The sequence below is a fragment of the Cibotium barometz genome, chromosome 3 (genome assembly GCF_041138505.1).
Source record: "Cibotium barometz isolate CiBa-2024 chromosome 3, ASM4113850v1, whole genome shotgun sequence".
Classification (NCBI taxonomy): domain Eukaryota; kingdom Viridiplantae; phylum Streptophyta; class Polypodiopsida; order Cyatheales; family Cibotiaceae; genus Cibotium; species Cibotium barometz.
The window spans coordinates 60,188,525-60,200,771 of record NC_141048.1 but is presented as its reverse complement, the minus strand read 5'-3'; positions in this window follow the sequence as shown (position 1 = coordinate 60,200,771).

Here is a 12,247-nt window from a genome sequence, read left to right as displayed (position 1 = left end):
TACAAGTCCTCAAGCTTATGATGCAAGGAGCATTACATTGGTATCAGAGCTAAGTAAATTATCTCTTTCATGTTTCCATTGAGCTACTCATTGCTAACTCTAATCTCTACTCATTAATCTCTTCTCTATTCATTTTCATAAGCTAATCCTTAATCTCTTCTCTATTCATTTTCATAATCCTCATATTTCTCAAATCTTCTCCATACAAATACTTATTCTTAATATATTACTTTGGAGATTCTACACGAAGCAAGTGGGGTACATGACAACCTTGAAGAATCATTGAAGAAAATATCAACAAGGAGGAATCAACAGAATTGTTCTTCATATCATTTAAGACAATTCATAATTACCCAACCAAGTAAGGTCGTTGTGTTGCATCTTTTTGCTTTGTAAGAAACTTTCCATTTTGCTTATTATTAGAGTAAATGGCTTCTTAAGATGGGAAGGATGAAAATGGGAGAAGGGGGAAAACCCAATGTCCTCTTTCTACATGGAAAAGGATATTACAAAAACAAATGAAATAGATATGCAAGATTTAGATCTTAATAAGTATGAGGATATAGAAATAAATAAAATGAAAGAAAAATCTCTAATATAGAGAAAAAATTTAAGAAAATGATGGGTCTTCTTAGCTCTGATGGGAGGGGAAGGATTGGGAGTTAAAAAAAATATCTAAAAATATGAGGGAAGGGAAAAAGCTGCAGAAAAAGGATTGAATGAAACCATAGTTGAAGAGGGTCCCAAAACTAGAGACCAATGTATGTATTTAAAGATTTAAAGGCACCCACTTTTAGTGGAGAAGGGAAAAAACTTTAGAAAAAGGATTGAATGAAACCATAGTTGGAAGATGGTCCCAAAACTAGAGAACAGGGTATGTATTTAAAGATTTAAAGGCACCAGGATTGAATGAAACCATAGTTTAAGAGGGTCCGAAAACTAGAGACCACGGTATGTATTTAAAGATTTAAAGGCACCCACTTTTCGTGGAGAAGAGAAGGAGAGAAATAAAGATACGGTCCATATTTTTCTACAAAAATGGCAAGATTTGCATCTTTTAAGAAATGTGCTTGATCATAACCGCCCCATTGAAGCTAGCCTATCCTTTACAAGGCAAAGCTTCTAAGTGGTGGATGAGTTTAGCAGAAGCTAGGCAAGTACCCGATTCTTGGGATTCATCAAGGAATTGTTCTTAAAAGGAATATCTTCTTGAAAATGAATTGGGAGGACTGGGATAATTGTTCTATGGAACAAAAGAATTTAAATCTCATTCAATATATAGCTTGCTATAGAGAAATTGTCTTAAAACTTAAGGACATAGATAATTTTCAAAAAGTAAGAGGCTTCATTAGAGGCCTAAAAAGGGAGTACAAGAAGGAAGTTTGCTCTAAAGAGCCAAAAAAACTTAGATGAGGCAATAAGATTTGCAAAAAATTTTGACGATACCATGGGTAATGGTAATCGTAAAAAAAAAAGATAAGATTTTTTTCATATAAGCCACATGGAGAAAATTTTAGCTCTCAAAAAAGAAAGGGCTTTTTCTTTAAAAAAGATGAACCTTCAAAAAACCAAAAATCCAATCCTAGTAAGTTTCTAAAAAAGCAAGATTTTGAGAGAGCGATTAAAGAAAAAAAAAATTCTCTTATCTTGAGCTGGGACATGATAAAAAGTATTGTTTTTAGTCTCAAGGACAAGAACTTACTAGGAATGGTAATTATAAACCTAAAGGAAAATCAATGCACACTATTTAAGTGGTAACACTTAAGGATTCTCCTAAATATAAATCGATCGAGGTTTGTCATTCTAATGAAAAGCATTGTTGTATGGTGGAAAAATCTATGTGGGAACCATCATTTGGACCACATGATTTGGTTTGAGAAATTTTAATGTCGTGTGGCAGATGGCTCTAAGTCGAGCACCCATGATAAATGAGTTGAGTTTTACTCAACTAGAAAGTGAAGTGTTGGCTCACTTAAAAGGAAAATATGCTAATGAACCTAGCTATCAAAAGTAGTTTGGAATTACTTAATTAAAAAAGATAACTCTCAAATAGAGAGTAAAGAAAACGTAGTTGCTCTAGTGATAAAAGAGTGTCACTTAAAGGAATCACTTAAAGAAGGGTCAATAAGTGAAAAAGATCATTGGAAAAAAATTTCCATCGATAATGGGTACTTGTTATATAAAGGTCGCATTTATGTACCCAAAGAAGAAAATATTCGTGAGAATATTTTACTAGAATGTCACGAAAATCCAAGTGTGGGACACCCAAGAATTTCTAAGACCTATACACTTGTTAAAAAATAGTTTTATTGGGCAGGTTCAAAGAAGGACGTCCATAATTATGTTATAAAATGCCCTAAGTGCCAAGTCAATAAAGCTGAGCACCTAAAAGTAGGTGGATTATTACAACCACTACAAACACCTGAGGGTAAGTGGGAAAGTATTTTTATGGATTTCATAATAGGTAACCTCGAACAAGTAGAGGGCATGAAGTAAAAACATCAGACTTGGCTAGAATGTTTATCCATCATCTATATAGATTGTATAGATTGTGAGCAAATATAGTAAGCGACCGAGATACAAAAAAGTTTACAAGCCATTTTTGAAAGAAGTGTTTAAAAAGTTAGACACCAAACTTAGTATATGTCTGAACATTAACAAAGCAATGGACAGACAAAAAGGATTAATCAAGTCCTAGAAGATATGCTTCGAGCATATGTTAACCATAAGCAAAATAATTGGGATGAGTATATTCCATTATTAGAATTTACTTATAATAATGCTAAACATTCTGCTACCCATTTTAGTCCATTCATGCTAATGTATGGATTTCAACCTAGAGCACCCATAGCTGTTGGGTTACAAAAAGTAAAATTGTAGAGTGTAAAAGAATTTCTCAAAGACATGCAAGGCATGTTAAACGCTCCAACAAGCAATGTTAAAAGAGTAGGATCATTCTATTAGTTATGAGAAAGAAGACCATTAATTTTGAGGAAGGTGATTTAGTCTATGTAAATTTTTTTGAAAAGTCAGAAACTTTAAAAAGTGGAAAATTTCCAAAGTTAAGTCCAAGGTATTGTGGTCCTTATACAATACTTAAAAAAATTGGAAGTGTATCTTACAAGGTACCTTTACCTGAAGGATCATCCTGTCTTTCATGTTAGTAGACTGAAACGCAAAATGGAAAACAATGACAGCATCATTGGAAAAGAAGAAATAGTTGATTTCATAAAACCACCTATTCTTCCACATGAGATTGAAAAGATTCTAGAATATCGAGAAAAGAAAACTAGGCATTCTGTGTTTAAAGAATGTTTAGTAAAGTGAAAAGATAAACCAGAAGAAGGATCAACTTGGGAAAGAGTGGCTACACTGAAGAAAAGGTTTCCTGAGTTTGTTTTCACGAGGATGAAAACTTTTCTTTCAAGGGGGAGGAAATGTTATGAGACTGACAGGAAACACTATAAGGTAAGACTAGAAAAGATTATTTATATGTGAAAGGTTTGTATATAAATAAGGTTCAAGGGATTTCAAATTGGAAATACCTAAAGCAATGGTTAATAGGCATTAAGGTTCTTTAAAAAGGGATGTAGATGGTGCATGAGGGAAGCCCAAAGTAATGGTTAATAGGCATTAAGGTTCTTTAAAAAGGGATGTAGATGGTGCATGAGGGAAGCCCAAAGTCCACAAAAGTTGGCACCCCATTTTAGCACAAAAGTTGGCACCCCATTTTAGGGGGAGTTGAGAAGGCATTGGATAGTGAAAGGGCCATGCCTAGCCAACAAAAGGTCAAGGGGCTGAAGTTGGAAGGTCATGCATCACTTAGGCCTATATAACCATGTGTTTAGGGTCCATTTGGGATATGGTTGGGTGAAGAATCAAAGTTCTAGTCTTACAAGTCCTCAAGCTTATGATGCGACGAGCATTACATGCATGGCCACCACTTTGAGGAGGAGTGACATCACGCTCATGGGCTACACTAGATGGAGGAGTGGCGAGCTCATAGGTATTGCCTAAGAGAGGCGAGGTAAACTCGCGAGGGTCGCACCAAGTAGAGAAGTGGCAAGCTCAAGGGAGGCACCCGAGAAAGGAGTGGCAAGGTTGGAGGGTGCACCCGAAAATAGAGAGGCACCCAATAGAGGAGTGGCTAGCTCATAGAGGTGACACATAAGAGAGGAGTTCCAAGCTCAGAGGGTGCGCCAAAAGGTAGTAGAGAGGCACCAAAGATAGGAGTATCCACCTAGTGTACCTGAGGGTGAAGTGTCACCGTCGCATGGGGGCAACAGATGTACCCAAACAACGAGCGGGCAAGAACGAGCAAGACAAAGTCTGAGCAAACCCCATCATTTCCAACAGAATGTACATTGCATTTGGCCCATTATTTCTCATATTAAAATGATTCACAGACTTGTGTGTGTGTATGTGTGTGTGTAAGGTAGAGAGAGAGAGAGAGAGAAATTTCGTTCATATAGGTTACAACGTACAAAACAATAGAGGCAAAAGAACACTCTCAAACACAAAAGATACATTGCCACACAGTGCTACTCAGAGATGCACTCATCATCCACCAAAACGAACCGTTATCGGTGATGGTCTCGACTACAATGCTCATATCTTGCATCCCCCATCATTTGTCTAGCCATAGCCTCAGCATACATTGGTAAAGTACTTCAAAAAAAATGAAACAAGTCATCAACAGTGCATGGAAGATGCACTAACTTAACTAATATGCACACCGCAATGGAAAGGCAAAAAAGAGATATGATTTTAAAAACCAAGGCCGCATCACATAACAAGGCCACATCACATAACAAGGCAAGGCCCAAAAAACCAAGGCCACATCACATAATAAGGCAAGACCCAAAAATGCCAAAAATACATATCCAGAGTCCATCGTCGCAAATGCCAAAATAAACAAAAGCACTCAAAAGCAAAATAGAAGACCCAAATGGTCAACTACATTCATAAAAGGATAGTGCATCCAAAGTCACCAGTACGAAGCCAAAAAGGGAAGGTGCTCACTATTCGTAAGGGCCCTCCCCAGCTAGAGGATCAACCATATCATTGCCATGCTATTGCTGTCGGCTAGGACTACCACCAATCACCCTCTTCTGATGCGCAAGGATAGGTGACACAGTCTCTTAGGGCCCTCTTGTCAGTGTCAAGTACCATGCACATTCGCGCCCAATAGCAAGGCACGCTCTAAGAACAGGTGCAGTCCCACATTCTAACTCCAAGAATGTGCCTCAAGGCCGACATAGAAGCTCCAAGTAGCACCCCACAAAAGTGGAGCTCATCTCCAAGGCACCACACAAATCTGAACTGTATACACTCATAGCTCACTGCCAGAGCAGGCATGTGATGATACGCCAAAGTATCCAAGGGCCTCATGTGGAGACTCTGAAAAAGAGGTGTACTATCTAGGACATACAGGGGAGGATCCATACCAAGTCAATGCACAAAGAGGAGCATGGATGTCAAGCACTGAAAGAAGAGTCATTCATGTCATAAGGTTGTTTGATCAAAACAAGAATTTGTGTATATCCCTGTCATTTTAAAGAATCATTACAATAGGCAAAGTAACAAACCTCAATCCTCATACCGGCAATATCTACATAGCCATAAGGCGAGTGATGAACCACGGTTACTCGATGCCAAATTTCCAAGCCAGAAACTCAACAATATCTATCAACCAGCCCAATCCCCAAACCTACCAAACAAAGAAACGCTACTAAACTCAGAAATTAGGCTAATTTAAGTCCAAAATTGGAAACTTGGAGTGTAAATTCACTGTGGAAAGTTCTCCTTTACATCAAAATTCACTGCATGCTCTGTTATGGCTCACCCTAACCCTCCTTGAAACATATCCAAAAAGAGATTACCTAGTGAACCGCAACTGTCGTGAGGATCTTTCCAATAGCCGATCTCGTAACCCTTGAGGTCTGCAAGCTCTACAACTCCTTGAGAAGCAATTCCACCGTGTCTCCCACGAGCGTTGTCACACCGCCACGTTGCACTATGGATCCTCATCCCTCCTCTCACCTCACTTCACTCACACACACTCACTAGCATGCATTAGGGAGAGAGATTAGCAAGAGGATTAGCAAGAGCAAGACTCAATTGCACAATGGGAGAGTATGTTATATTATGAGAGAAATTCACTTATATACATGGCCATAAGTATTCACACTCAAACTATGGCCGACTGGGCACTTTAGGCTCATAAGAGGCCTAATGCTATTACAATGACTACTCTCATAATATATCCATGAAGTATATCATTTAGGACTTCATCATATCTTGCTACCACACGCTCTTGAAGCGGGAATCGCCATGAATACTCTGTCACACCATTACGGGTGCCCGTCCAAGTTGTAGCTTTGGACACTATTGCTTCATATCTTGAATGTATGACCCTTTGGTGTATCTACCATGACTCCTTGATGTAAGATAATGGCAGTAGCTCTTGTTAATCCTAGAATTGGATTAGCATTCCCCCCTTCTTGAGATAACGATCGTGTCCACATGATCGCGTTAAAGACCTTTGTGTGGGGAGAGTGAACAAGCTTTGTCGATGGCTTTGATGTTGAATGACGTTCAATGGTCTTTGTTCCTCTGGAAGGAATAAGAAAAGCTAGTTAATGAATGAAGAGGTTAGTGGTGTATTAGGAATTCCTAACGGGGTGGGGGGCTTTTGCGAATGATTGCATTTTTATATTTGTGTGAGCCCTCTTTTTTTCTCTTTTTTTTTTGTTTCAATTTGTTGTTAGCAATCATCGGCAACGTCACATGTGATTTTTGTTAGTGGAGACACTAAGAGATGTTAATAATGGGAGAGAAGAGAGAGAAGACTTAATCATCAGAATGAGATGATGATTCTCAGTTCCTCATTTGATTCATTGAAGTGACATTCATCATTTGAAGTAATTGGCTTGTGATGATGTCCCTTTGTGTGGCAGGATTCTTGTCAAATGTTGTTGAGTAGGACCTACTAATCATGTCTTCTTCTGCCCATGTGCTTTTATGTTTTTATGCATATTTAAGTGCTCTTAGAAGCAGATTTACATGTACAAGAATTGAGTCATATAGACTCTTATTGAACTGCTATGTGTTGAAGTAGCCACTTGTTTTGGTGAGGATTGAAAGTATTACGTCAACTAGCGAGGCTAATATAGAGATCTTCACTAGGGATTGAAAATCATTGAGTTGTGAAGATGATGGTGTCGTTTGGAGAGGTTTGTAATTTGAAAGAAAATTACAGGCGATGGGTTGTACCATTGACCAAGCTTTCGCCCACCATGGCCCCCCATCCAAAGATGTACCTGGAAGTTGTCGATGGTGAGGCTTTGGTGCAAATGTTCTCCAGTGCATAAGTATGGATATATACGCATGGAGCGGCTACTACATTAATTTAGCCAAAAGCATAGTAAGCAGTAAGATTAACAAATATATAGTGGTGGCTATTGTGTGATATGGCTTAATCTATGATGAGGCTTAAATTGTGAAAGTGCAAGTTCTTAAGCCGTGAGATGGAACTCCGTAAATTGTAATTTCGTGATATAGAATTCCATGAATTTGTAGGTTTTGACCTGGAGGTGTTTTTTTTTATCTTTTAGGTCATGACTTGCAAGCAACAGCTTCTTGTACGCTCATTTCTCACTACCAGAGGAGTGACAAGAGCATTGCTATTTTGTTCTTGATGTGCTCCTAAGTCTCCATATTTGATCTTGAATTTGTTTGGTAAAATGATGTCGAGGCAGTAGGGAAGACTGCTGATTGTTTGCTTGAACAGACAAGCTCTTATGTTGGATTGCACAAGAGTGGTGGAGGGATTTGCTTACTGTTGCTTGGGATTCATTCTTGTCGAGCTATAGTTGAAGTTGTGGGGTTGAAGTTGATGGTGAGATTTTCTTCACATTGTTAGATTTTGGCAACCAGATGGAATTACCATCATAGTATCCTTGTTATTGAACTACATGCACAGGCACCCATCTTTAGAATGTCATCCATTGGATGCTTTACACTAGGACGATCATCCAAGATCTTGAACCCGTCTCAGACAAACATGGGTCTACTTATGTAATTTGGTTACCGATGTGCTTGGTGTCTAGGCTTTCTTCTTTGTGCAAGCTTAGGGGACTTTGTGATGCGCTTGGGGACCCAAGCTTTGGTATTTCTTTGGTAGTACCCTTGTGCTTGTAGCAATGTTTTTGGTACCCACACTTGTTGCATTGGTGGAGTTCTTTAAGGAACTCGCATAGGCTCTTGTGGACGGTGTTGTGGAGTACTCTTCTTCTTCCTTAGCTTTCGAGTGCTTCATTGAGGAAGAGTTTTTGACTTTCGAGGCAACCAAATTCGATTGGCACCTTCATAGTAGCCTTAGGCTACAAGTAGCTGCTTCTCCACCCACATTTTGATACTATTAAGATATTGTGATTGTGGGAATCTTGGTGGAGTTTTCTTTTGGGTTGGTGTGGAAGGTTTGGGGCCCTCCTTGACTTGGGTTGGCACTGAGGCTGTAGGTTTGAGACTCATTGGCATTGTTGTTGATGATGAGGTTAGAGTCTCTTGTGGAGTGGTTGTCGATGACGAGGCCTTTGAGCATGTGGTTGTCTCCTTTGGTGAGGTTTGTTGATGAAGATGCATAGGATCCGAGGCCTTTCCTTTGAGTTCCGTGTTAGAGATAGATGGTTTGGCTGTGGGAATTTCTTCAAAAATAGATGTTGATTGCGAGGTCTTGGCATCAAACTTCATAGGTGAGGATGGGATTGAAGGAGTAGATGCTTTATCAAAGTCAATTGTTGGTACAAATGGTAGGTCATTGTGTAGAGGGGCTGTTGTGGAAGAGGCTTGTATCCTTTTGCATTCAGCATCATAGATATCCATTAAAGTTGGATCCTCTTCCTAACAATATGGTATTGTCAACTTTTTGTCATTGATCGACATGATGACTCTATTGCTAGAGCAAAGCACAGTGGTGCTTGGGCAACAACAGTCCATTTATGCCCCAAGATCAAATCTGCTTCCAACACATACTCAACCACAAAAAACTTGCAAGTGAGGGGGTTAGTTTCAATATACATTGTATGTTCACATGAGGAATGGTTTACGAAATTGCAACTACTGAAGCATGCATCTTATGTGTACACAGGGGATGACACAAAGCATGCTATTACACATACAGGCAATGTGCCAATCAAATCGGTAAACAAAAAAAATCAAACACTTGGTTGTGTCAGTATCGCTAAGAGTCTGATGTCAGTGCAACATATGACTGAGAGCGGTTATGAGGTGCACATGAATAGGCGTGGCTATAAAATTTTGGACATGAACAATAGCATGCGTGTTGTGGCTCAAGGAAAGAAAGTTGGTTGCATGTTTAAGCTTGATGATGTTATGCCTAACATTAAGGCTGAAATGTATGCTCTTTCCAATGCAAAAATCTCAAACATTGAGATGTGGCACAAACGTATAGGACACATGAATTTGAGCAAGTTGCCTATGTCAAATGTAGTGACCGGAATACAAAATTTAAGGTAACAGAACCTTCATGCGTGTGTGAGGCATGCCAATTTGCAAAACAATCTCAAAAGCCATTTTTGATAGAAGGAAAGCGAGCTCGTTGCATACTCGAGCTCATACACACAGACGTATGGACAACTTCACAGCAATTAAGCATGAGCAGGCTGAAATACTGTGTGTCATTTGTGGATGATTTCTCACGCAAAACATGGGTCTACTTCATGCAATAGAAGGCTAAAGTCTTTCATAAATTTCAACAGTTTAAGGCTATGGTAGAGCGAGAAATGGATATGCATATTGTTACCATCCATTCAGATGGAGGGGGAGAATACATGTGGAAAGAGTTCACTTCATACTTAGAATCTCATGGCATTAAATGGCAAGTTTCATGTGCGTATACACCGCATCAAAATGGTGTAGCTGAGAGAAAAAATAGGAGTATATACAAGGTAGCTAGAGCATTACTTAATGAGAAGAACGTGCCTAGACACTATTAGGCAGAGGTGGTACAGTGTGCGGCATATATCATGAATCGGATGCCTACAATGGCAGTGCATGACAAAGTGCATGAGGAGTGGTTTACTGGTGTGAAATCGGATGTGTCACATCTTAAAGTGTTTGATTGTGTTTGCTACATGTATATTCCAGATGAGAAGCGGAAGAAACTTTCTCCCAAGGCTGAGAAATGTGTGTTTGTTGGGTCTACATTGGAATCAAAAGGCTACTACGGGTGCTACAATCCAGTCACTAGAGAGTTACGCATTAGTAGGGATGTAGTCTTTGATGAGTTGAGCAATTGGTACAAGTTAACAAATGTCACTTGGGATTCACATGAAAAGTTGGCTAAAAATCAAGCTTATGGAAAGCCACATGTCAATGCATCATCCGCTAATAACAGAATAGGAATGCAAGGAGTATGGCTGATCTTACTGTTGTAAATCAGCCCCAAATCAGTGATTTTGGTGGCATGGTATCAGCTCTAGCAAGCCCTCAATCGCATGGAATTGGTAGCACTAATGTTCACCCCCATGTAGATGAGTTTTACAGCCCAAATGTAACGTATGGTATTGCTGATTTTGAGCAACAACTGGGAGTGGATGCAAGAAAAGAAGGTACACCGCAGAGTATTATGCCATGCAGGTCGACTCGGGTGAGATACCCAGTGTGCAAAGACTCTCTTATAATGGATTTGTGGCAGTTTATCATGCTTACATGACACAAGTGTTACAAGAGAAAGAGACGGAAACATTTGAGGATGTGATTGAGAATCCATAGTGGGTACACGCCATGAATGATGAGATGCTGCTCTGTTGGTAAGAGTGCCATAGGTTGCAAGTGGGTATATAAAGTCAAACACAATGCGGATGGCAGGGTGAGTAGGTACAAAGCCTGATTTGTTGCAAAGGTCTATGCTCAGCAATATGGCATAGATCATGATGAAACTTTAGTCAAATGTCCAAGATGGTAACTATACGTATGGTGGTTGCATTATCTATGGCTCATAGGTGGAAGATGCATCAAATGGATGTCAATAATGTGGTCTTGAATGGTTATTTGCATGAGGAAGTATACATGGTCCAACCACCAGGATTTAAAGACTCGAGGTACCCACACATAGTATGTCGGTTGAGGAAGGCAATATATGGGCTAAAACAAGCACCGCGTGCATGGAATGGTTGGATTACACCCTATTTGCAGTAGTTAGGCTTTTATGCATGTTCGGACGACTCATCTTTGTTTGCATTGGTCAGGGGGAGCAATAAGGTGCTTATCATTTTATATGTTGAGATGACTTGATAGTCATTGGCAATAATGTGCAGCTTATTGCTCAGGTGAAAGCTCAGTTTGCTGAGTTTGAGATGAAAGATCTCAGAGCTTTACGGTACTTTATTGGCATAAAGGTTGTCAAGGAAGGTGATGATATATGGATGCTTCAAAGACAGTATGCTTTGGATATGCTTGCAAAGTATGGCATGACAGCATGCAAGCCTATGAGCAAACCAAGCCTATGAGCAAACCACTTGATCCAAGTATAAAGATGTCAGCTCATACGGGTGATGAGATTGAGGATGCAAATAGGTACAGAGAATGGTGGGTAGCTTGATATATCTCAGTGCTGTTACTCATCCTGACTTGAGATATTTGGTAGGAGTAGTTAGTCAGTTTATGCAGTCACCCAGGAAACTGCATTTGGATGCAGTGAGACGAATCATGAGGTATGTGAAGCATACACTGAACTACGGATTGCACTACAAAGGCTAATGTAGAACCCAAGCTTTATGCATACATGGATGCCAATTGGGTAGGTAGTGCAAATGTTGGAGGTCTACATCGGGATATGTATTTAGTCTCGCAGTGACTGCAATCTCATGGTCATCTAAGAAGCAGACAATAGTTGCACTATCTTCTATAGAGGCTGAGTACAGAGGGGCAACAGTTACAGCATGTGAGGTTGTGTGGTTATGTAGCCTACTTGATCAGATTGGGTATGATGTGGTGGACCCAATACCACTTTACTATGATAATATTAGCAGCATCATGCTTGCTAATAATCATGTGTTTCATGCTCGTACGAAACACAGAGGTTCACTACCATTCCATTCAGGAGAAAATTGTCAGTGGAGAGGTAGACTTGCAGCATGTGTCTACCAAGGAGCAGGTTGTAGACATATTCACCAAATCATTTCCCCAAGAGAAGTAATAGTACTTCCAACATGCTATGGGA